We start from the raw sequence: 9,235 nt of genomic DNA on the forward strand, positions 1-9,235 counted from the left end.
ACTGGAGCAAAGGGGATTCATATGAACCCCTTTCGGGAGAAGATTACACTGCAGATATAAAATTAAAATTACTTTTTATGCATATATAGTAATTGTTGAATCCCGTTGAATTGTTTGTGTGTTTCTTTCTTATATTTTAAAACCCCTCAGTGAAAATTCTTGCTCCATCACATATTACATAATCATACATGGATATCACCGAACCAATCCAAGAAAACAAATGGGAGGAAAGAACACCAATGAGGTAGAAGTTATGCAATAATAGGCAGTGATAGATTAAAAAAATAGATGATCTTACAAATTAATCTTTTTCAAAAAGGCGTTCACTTTGCAAATAAGCTAGAGCATTCATTAAATTCGTTCAATGTAGCTTAATTACAGAAGAAAGTAGCATGTTATGTGAGAAATGACATTCAGGTTCTATGTAAATTGGGTAAGACATTGCCCTGCAATGATCAATCTTGAAGTTGCAATCCAACATTCTCTTCCTCTTCTAAAGCAATCATTTCAATTTTCTCCTCCTCACGCTTTGCTTCTGTTTCTGTTTCAAAGCTATTTTTTGGGTTTTTTTCTCCGTGCAATTCTCGAATTCGCCACACAGGAAAAAACAATATCTGCTAGATAGCCAAGCAAGTCAACCACAATTCCATTGAACTAACAAATACATAATTTTGTCATAAACTTGATAAATTAAATTACCATCAACTCAAATTAGTCCTCATGTATCAAACTCATGTTTCCTTTTCCTACTCTAAAACTAACAAATCTGCATAGAAATATCAGTAGGCCTAAGGAATTATAAGCTCCAATGCATAAAACATTTTACAAAAAGCCTATGCCAAAGGGTAAATGACCTGCCAAGCAGCTATTATATTGGTCTTCAAATTCAGGTATTTGTTCTTTATGGTTAGTATTTTGTAACATTTTTTTTTTAACTCCAGAGTATTTTCTAACATGTCTTCTGTGAGGATCTATGATTTTTACAATCTTGCTTTTCTTATCATTAAAAATTCCTTGTCTAGAGCTCCAAGCCTCCAATAGGAAAGTGTCTAAAGATTGACGTTTGGAAAACAACATTGAATGCTGAGTATATCTTCATGAGACAGCCAAATGAATGCAAAAATGGTAAACTACAAGATATAAGTTCTTTTACTCGCGATATCATACGAAGCCAGCAACTTGAACTTAACAATCTACGATATATCATGCACAACTAAGTAACTGTGACAAATGTGCTGCTAAAAGAATGTTAAGTCAAAAAGTATCATCTACTCAACATAGTTGTATGGAAGGTGATAGAGCACATGACATGCTACTTTCTTCTGTAATTAAGCTACATTGAACGTGAAACAGAAGCAAAGATGATTGACTAAAATCAAATATTCCAGATAATTCACTAAAATCATGGCGAGTCATTGAATTGTTTTGGTCTTCAAAGATGACTAAGCAATATAATTCCAGAGTATAGCTTTAACGAAGTGGAGTAGATGATACTTTTTGACTTAACATTCTTTTAGCAGCACATTTGTCACAGTTAGTTGTGCATGATATATCGTAGATTGTTAAGTTCAAGTTGCTGGCTTCGTATGAACGTGAAACAGAAGCAAAGATGATTGACTAAAATCAAATATTCCAGATAATTCACTAAAATCATGGCGAGTCATTGAATTGTTTTGGTCTTCAAAGATGACTAAGCAATATAATTCCAGAGTATAGCTTTAACGAAGTGGAAATTTCCTTCTAAGGAAATGTATACTACTAATAGAAACAAAGCACCCAACGCCTTACATTATGTTATGGTCATTTTAACCTGCAAAATACAATTACTAAATGCATCAATCTCCAATCCAGCACTTAAGACAAGCTCCAAAGAGTTGGTATTCGTTGCTAGCCTTACTGTCCGTCCGTGTTGATATCTCTACTCCAGCTTGACACTGTAAAAGAAGAAAGATACCCAAAACAATATATATAAATGGTCTCAAATGGCAACAGATCCCAGGCTGACCAGATTGATTGCTATATGTAATTTTATTTGTTATATTTCCTTAAGATTCATTGGCTACATTATAATAAAATCAGTAACATTGAATGTGCTGCTGTATGTTTATTATTTCCTTATAATTCAGGCTTAAGCAAAAGTTCATATATATAAACTGTTAAGCAAACCACATACTTTTAAGCAAGCCACATACTTCCAAGATACAGCTATAAATTAGTTTGAGTTTTGTTGATTAGCAATATAGAAGTATTCTCTTAATATATTTTAATTGAGTGAAAATGCTATCTATAGATGTCATGTCATTGCAGAAAAATGCAGAACCAATGAACCAAAAACACAAATGTAGCTATTTGGTTATTCAAGCACAAGTCACTGGATAGGAGTTTTGTTGTTAAATCCAACGACACAAAGATGTTATCATACAAAAGGACATGAAAAAGATTTAAATAGAATTTATCAAATTAAGTATTATGATATACTTATAACCTCTCTGTACAACACCTGAGACTAATGAAGTGTCGGGCTCCCCGACACTTATCTTTAAAAGATAACAATCTTTAAAGTAACTCTTCCCCATCTTCTACTTCTACCTTTAGAGATGTTTTAGCAATGTTTTTAAAAAAAAAAAAAAAAAAAAAATTGGCCTTCTGAAATTCTGTGTGCAAAGCATGTGCCAGAATATCAATAGTGGTTCGTGGTCACACTGTTTCAAGTTCAGGAAAGATTTCCAACACTTCCCATACACTGCAGAACGGCTCCATATACCTTCATGCAATTGCAATAACAACCCAATAAATAGCATAAAACGCAACTACTTCTGCCCAAATCAAAATTAAAACGGGGAGAAAAAATTACACAAAAAATCACATCTCAGTCTACATAGTTTCAGAAACCAAAATTTAAGAATTTGCAAAATTACAGGACAATACTTAACTCGGACCCAACAAAATTAAAAAGTAAAAAGAGCATGTTCAAACAAAATTCAAGCCATTAATATTTGGCAGCAGCACCACAATATTGTAGGGTCGTGATTTCTTATAGAACTTGCAGTTATGAAGACATTAGTACGAACATAATCTAGAGGACGCTTACATCCAACAAAAACAACATTTCTCATGAGAAGTATTCTGTAAGGACTTAGGAATATTTATCCACAAAAAGTTTATTGGGATTTCAAATATTAAGTCATTAATTTCGGTTACCAATATTTTTTCTTAATAAAGTTCTGGTGTATTTATTATTGGCTAAAAGTTAAAAGGTGACGGAACAAATTTGCACCTTCTGCTATCCTTGTCAAGATTGATTAACCTTGTTTACAAACATTGTGTTCATTTCCATATAAAGCTGTATCTTAACTTATTTTCACTAAACTGTTATTAACTATCAATTTTTTCCCAAATAATTTCAAATTGGAAAAAGTGAACTTACATATCGGGTGCTGAAATGGTGAGAGATCGGTTGGAATATAGACGATATGGGTCTTTGAAAGTTATGATACTTTTCATCTTCGTCATTTCTTCCTTAAATGCAACTTTTGTAGATGGATTTTATTTGCAATTGTCATAATGAATGATGAAGAAGAATGATGGCTAATTCCTTTCCTCTATAACAATATCAGCTGGCAAAAGAAAAGGGAATATCAGATATCAAATACGCCTAATTTATAGAAGAAAATTTTGATATAATTCAAGAGCTCTAAACGTATTAGTAATACACCAGTGGGAAATACCTCTTGCTAAAAGTCTGAAACCTCTTCTTTCCTTTTCACTTCCTATAAGAAACCAAGAAACTGAGAATTAATAATTTACAAAATGGTTAAATTGCAAAATAAATTCATTACGCTAATATTTCTGCTCCAAAAACATCAATCCATCACTCTCAAACAAACTTTCTATGTAAACCAAATATTAAAATAGTAATTGCGTAAAGAAATCCAAAAGAAGGAATAGATAGAGAGGGAAAAGAAAAAATGGAACATATATAGAGAGACCCGAATGAATGGGATCCCCTAAGCACCAACTGTCGTCAATACTCAAAAATCAGTTTAACCCCTGATTATTAGATCCATTTATATCATTAATTCAAGTCTAAAACATGGTTGTGACAGTGAGGAGATCCACCTGCTTTCATTCTTCAGAATGACCAAGAAACACTTGATTTTGTCTCTTCCAAATGTCTCTTTTACTACCCCTCTTTTATGTTGTATATTGTAAGTTTTGACTTGACCCCATAATTAATCATATTGACGCAACACATAATGTGACTGCCAAATGCAAATGCATTGTGGAGTGCAGGACAATATTTCAGAGCATCACAATTAAGAATTCTCATTCATGGTTCTTATTCCCTTTGTGGATGGTACAGGAACATGATCTATCATCTATCAATTAAACACTAAAAAAAACATGCCTAATTATAAGCTTCCATTCGAACAGAAATTATCAAATAATTAACACAATTTAAACACCTATCCCATCCTTATATTGTCTCACAAATTTAAAAACAAATAATCAGACTTTGAAGTACTATTAATTATTGAACCATACGGAAGAGGGGCGAAAAGGTACCATGATCTTGTTGTTGAGTAACAACCCTCAGGGGTTGGCCTGGTGACAATTGACTTGAGCCTTGGGGTGCTCCCTTTCAAGGTTTCAAGTTCGAAACCCGCTGGGTGCAAACAATTTCTGAGGGTCATCGGACTGGGAAAACCCTGAATTACCCGTGGTGCACTTGCGGGAAACTCCTTGCCGAGGGCCTGTGCACCCCCGGGATTAGTCGGGGCTCAAAGAGACTCGGACACCCAGCGCTAATCAAAAAAAAAAAAAAAAAGATCTTGTTGTTGAGTAACATTCTCAGCAAAGTGAAGATCCGATTCACAAACTGTGCGTGGAAGCCAGTTTGATCGCAAACTTTTATACATACATATATATATATATATATATATATTAATGACAAAGGAACCCGCAGCCGCTACTCTTTAGTTGGTGCGTACAGGGTAAATCCCGCTCCCGTGCAATAGCCAATTTATATTGATACACGTGAATTGCATTCTTAGGCCCTGATATAGTACTAAAGCACCATATGCATCACTTGAGAACAAACGAAAGTGGCTAATATTATCTTTTCCCTGATGCAACAACTTTGGCAATTAACATAAATAATAAAGGTGCTAACCAGATATAAAATTCAGGTTTATCAATTAACATCATAGACTAACTATTTTAGCATGTTATTTCTCAGGCATTTAACAATATTTTCAAGTTGTTCATAAGGGCTTGTGTAAGGCTCTTACTCGGATGGTTGATATTAGAAGAACCACTACATTCTTCATCACATATAAATGAAATTCCATATGTCAATCATGTGCTTTAAAAGATCTGAACTGCTTGACGCCTAGAAAAAGATATTTCACAGGGATACCTATCAGATGAAAGAGGACAAGAAATATAAACTATTAGATGAAAGAGCAAAGAAAAATAATACTAAGCCTGTATCCGTCTCCTAGTTTGCACAATTATCATGATCTGGTCTAAAGAATTTCAAACATGGAGAACATGTGACTCAAAGGAAATACTTTTGGATCTCCTAAGTAAGAGAAAATTAAAATAACACACACAAAAGCCACATATGAAATTAAACTACATAAACAGGGAAGGATATTTTACTTGTAACTCCTTGCATAAATTGGGCAAGGATAAGCAAAATTGCAAGCGGCCTTGAGGGAAATAAGAATCAAACAGACGGAGAAAAAGGGAAAGAGATGGAGGCTCTTTGCTTCCGACAATAGACGCCATAAGCGGTTGTAAGTGAAAGAGAATCCGTTACCCTGGGCCGCAGTTGTTGGGGGGGGGGGGGGGGGGGGGTATAAAGAGCGAAGAGGTGTGTGTTCTTGCCGGTGTTTAGTTTTTAAGGTGTTTTTTCGTTTTTTTCCCCCCAAAATTTTGTAAAAAGGGATAAATACAAATCCTGAATTTCTGTAATGTCATGTCAGCGGGCTTTTGACCTGCTTTTATATAGATATATAGATTATTTTTACGTCTATCAAGTGTACCTGGTGATCAATATATTCAAGTTATAGATGTTTCACCTACTGGATGAAAATGTAACAGTTAGAATTGATGAAGTCTCTAGTTTCATACTAGCACGTAACTATTAATGGCCAATGTACACCAAGATGATTTGGTTGTTGTTGTAATATATTCATTGGTGTTTGTGATCATTGGTATAACTAGGACCAACTATTGAACCGCGTTAGTCTTAAAGAATTTTATAATCCAGTGGATGATCAATTTAATATGATGCGTGCTACTTGATTCATAGAGATCAGTATTAAGGAAAAGTATTGACCTGTAGAGAAACCTCATTATTCAATACGGACTTAGCAATTAATATATCCGATTGTTCTCTCCTTCAAAAATATAAAGAAGGTCAAAAGAGAGATAAAATTAGGGAGTTCCCAACGCCGACTAATGAGCATTGGATTTGGAGTCTCAACTTTTAAATGTCTAATCAAAATATTTCATTTCCAAAAGATCTCCAAAATCAATTAGATTTCTAAAAATGACATGAGAATAGAATGAATACGTTACAGAAAATTGACTAGTTGAAGTAAACTTTTAATACCAACAAATAACAATAATGCAAATAACAAGATGGATCAAGACATATTTTTAAATTTGAAGCTTTACAAAAAGGATATCCCGGGAACAAAAAGAGGTTTTGAAAATCAAAAGAAAATCTTAAGGAGAAAAAATAGATGTATGAAATTTAAAATTATATATGATAAATTGCTTAAATTTTTAACTATTGAAAAAAAAATGTACATATTATAATCTATACTAATTGAAGGATATTTATTTACGTTTTAAAAATACATGCAATGACTTGTTCATTTTTGACTATTAATTTAATATCAAGGGGATGTAGTTTCCCTTTCAAAAGGCGAATGGGGTTTTGTTTCCAAAACTCAAAAGGTTAAGAAGGTTAACCGGAAATTTTCGTTCAAATGATTGATAATACATATCTCCAAAAATTTATCATTCTTCATTTCTAATCTCTCGTTCCTATAATTTTGCAGAAACTGTTTAATTGGTTCGTTTATAATGTTTTCTGGAGAAGGGGGCTCAGTACTTTATTTTTTTAATCTAAATAAGAGTTTATTTTGTTTTTCACTCGGTGTCCAATATTCGTATTGCAGCTCGACTATATTCAAATTCAAGCCGCTTAAGGCCCATTTCTGGGGAAGCTCTACTTAGGATTTTTTCATATCCAAGACTCGAACCCGAGACCTCTGGTTAAGGAAAGACCAGCCTCATCCGCTGCACCACATTCTTTGATGGTTAAATGAGAGTTATATAAGTTTAAAATGTACATAGCTTTCATATGATTTAAGGGTACGAGGAGAGGTTACTAACTTACTATGAAGCTTGTGATCCCTCGGGCAGTAATCAAATTTTATGATTGGGTAATTGCAATTAATTTTCCCCAGATACATTAATGAAAGATATCTCATTCAAGTAACTGTTCAACTGTCCTTTGATTTTTCATGAAAACAAATAAAGGAACACGGATTTGCTTGTCACTTGTCGGCCCAATAATGTTGTTCCAACTTTACCTACACAGCAAAAGTAGAAATAAGTCAATTGAATGAAGCGCTGGGGGCTAATAAGATTCTGATTTTTCGAAAAATCCAAATCCAGAAATGTTTTCAGTTTTAACCAAACATTTTATTTTTTGAAAACGCTGCCTTCCATGTTTGTTTCATGGCTTCTTGGAGAATTAAAAACACATTAGACGGCATATGCATTAAAAAATCACTATTTTCCCACTAAATTTCTCATTAAAAAATGTATAATGGCTATTCCAGAAAAACCTAAATAGTATTGTTTTTACACGGAAAAATTAGGAAGTTTTCCAGTGTTTCAAAGCGAACCAGTTACCCACTATGTGTTTCCTCAGTGAGCTGGTTTGGTGGGAATGAGGTGGAAAATCATGTTTTATAGTTTGAGTTTTTCATTGAATATCGGTGAGAAAAACTTATATTTCTAGCAGTGATTACTCTCTCTTACTATATGAATAAAGCGGGTTTTGCTGAAGGAAGTAAGTTTAGCATAGGTAAAAATTAAAAGGGAAATAAATGTAATTTACTCTGAAAATTATGTTGATTCACTGTCATTATTGAATTTGAAATGGTAGAATCTATGTGTAAACGTCACTACTTGTTAAGTTCGTTCTTTTGCTCTCTTCAACAAATAATTCATTTTTACCTGGGAAGGAATAAAGAAATTCAGAGATTTTTTTCATTAAAAGGAGAAATATCAACGATGAGGTGAATATTATTAATATTGCGTTACTATCTCTATCTAAAGTTTTTTATTTTTTTTAATTAATTTATGGTAATACTTTTCCTAAGCCATAAGAAAGTTCTGCATGGGGGACAGACCATTGTTACAACCATTTCATATTTCGTTTTCGAAAAAGATTAGCAATTGAATTTTCTCGATACTTGGAAGCTTGCATTTTCCTATTTGTTCTAACAACCAATAATTCAAAAAGCATATTATCTTGTCCTTCTTATGATTTTTTTTTCTTTTCAATTTCACATCAAGATCATGTTCATCAAAGACCTTTTTTATTTATTCATCAAAAGATTATTATTATGGTGAGAGGTTTAGACACTGACCTCAACCTCTATATTAACTACTAAAAGGTAAATACATAAAGGATTTACAATAATGAGATGCCCTATATAGTACATGTAGGAGGGTGGTAGATAAAAATACATAAGAGTATACCCTGTAGTAACCAGAAGTATACATCAAAAAGGTTTATACTACAATCATCTGTGTTGAGCTTGACTTATCCATCAAGAGGTTTCAATTCAACCTGTTTGGTTCTTTCCAACATTGTACAAAATTGTCTCCATTCATTAGTGACTGGAAGTGTATTGAAATGATTGCTCACCTGCAGTAGCATTCTTGACCGAATCTGGAAGAGTAGTCTTGGAATAGAAATCTTCTCTCCACCATATCTTTGTGCACATCTTCTTTTCCAGATTTTCCAGCAAATAATGGTGGAGAGTGTTTACAATGTAAAAACATGTACCTCAGTCTTAGACATAACCAGCCACCACCTCATAAGAGTTAATTTCAAACTTGCCAGTGCAGATAAAGGACCCTTTTCATTTTCTTATTGAACCAAACGCGAGGAGGCCATGTTGTTCTTCAATATCGAGGA

General features: G+C 33.4%; 1 long non-coding RNA gene across 7 annotated transcripts; it reads right to left on the reverse strand.

Annotated features, from left to right (window-relative positions):
- Positions 1-307: 307 nt before the first annotated feature.
- LOC132623763 (uncharacterized) lies at positions 308-6,147 on the reverse strand. Of its 7 annotated transcripts, none has more exons than XR_009576408.1 (6): positions 5,292-6,147; positions 4,567-4,805; positions 3,729-3,770; positions 3,428-3,617; positions 700-1,934; positions 308-614 (listed from the first exon to the last, which is right to left on the reverse strand). It is a non-coding gene; the product is annotated as an uncharacterized LOC132623763 (long non-coding RNA). The 7 variants fall into 7 exon arrangements; XR_009576407.1 differs by having other exon boundaries at positions 308-1,934; positions 5,292-5,392; positions 5,665-5,878; XR_009576405.1 differs by having other exon boundaries at positions 308-1,934; positions 5,292-5,419; positions 5,665-5,878.
- Positions 6,148-9,235: the final 3,088 nt, after the last annotated feature.

The sequence above is a fragment of the Lycium barbarum genome, chromosome 12, assembly GCF_019175385.1.
Source record: "Lycium barbarum isolate Lr01 chromosome 12, ASM1917538v2, whole genome shotgun sequence".
Lineage (NCBI taxonomy): Eukaryota > Viridiplantae > Streptophyta > Magnoliopsida > Solanales > Solanaceae > Lycium > Lycium barbarum.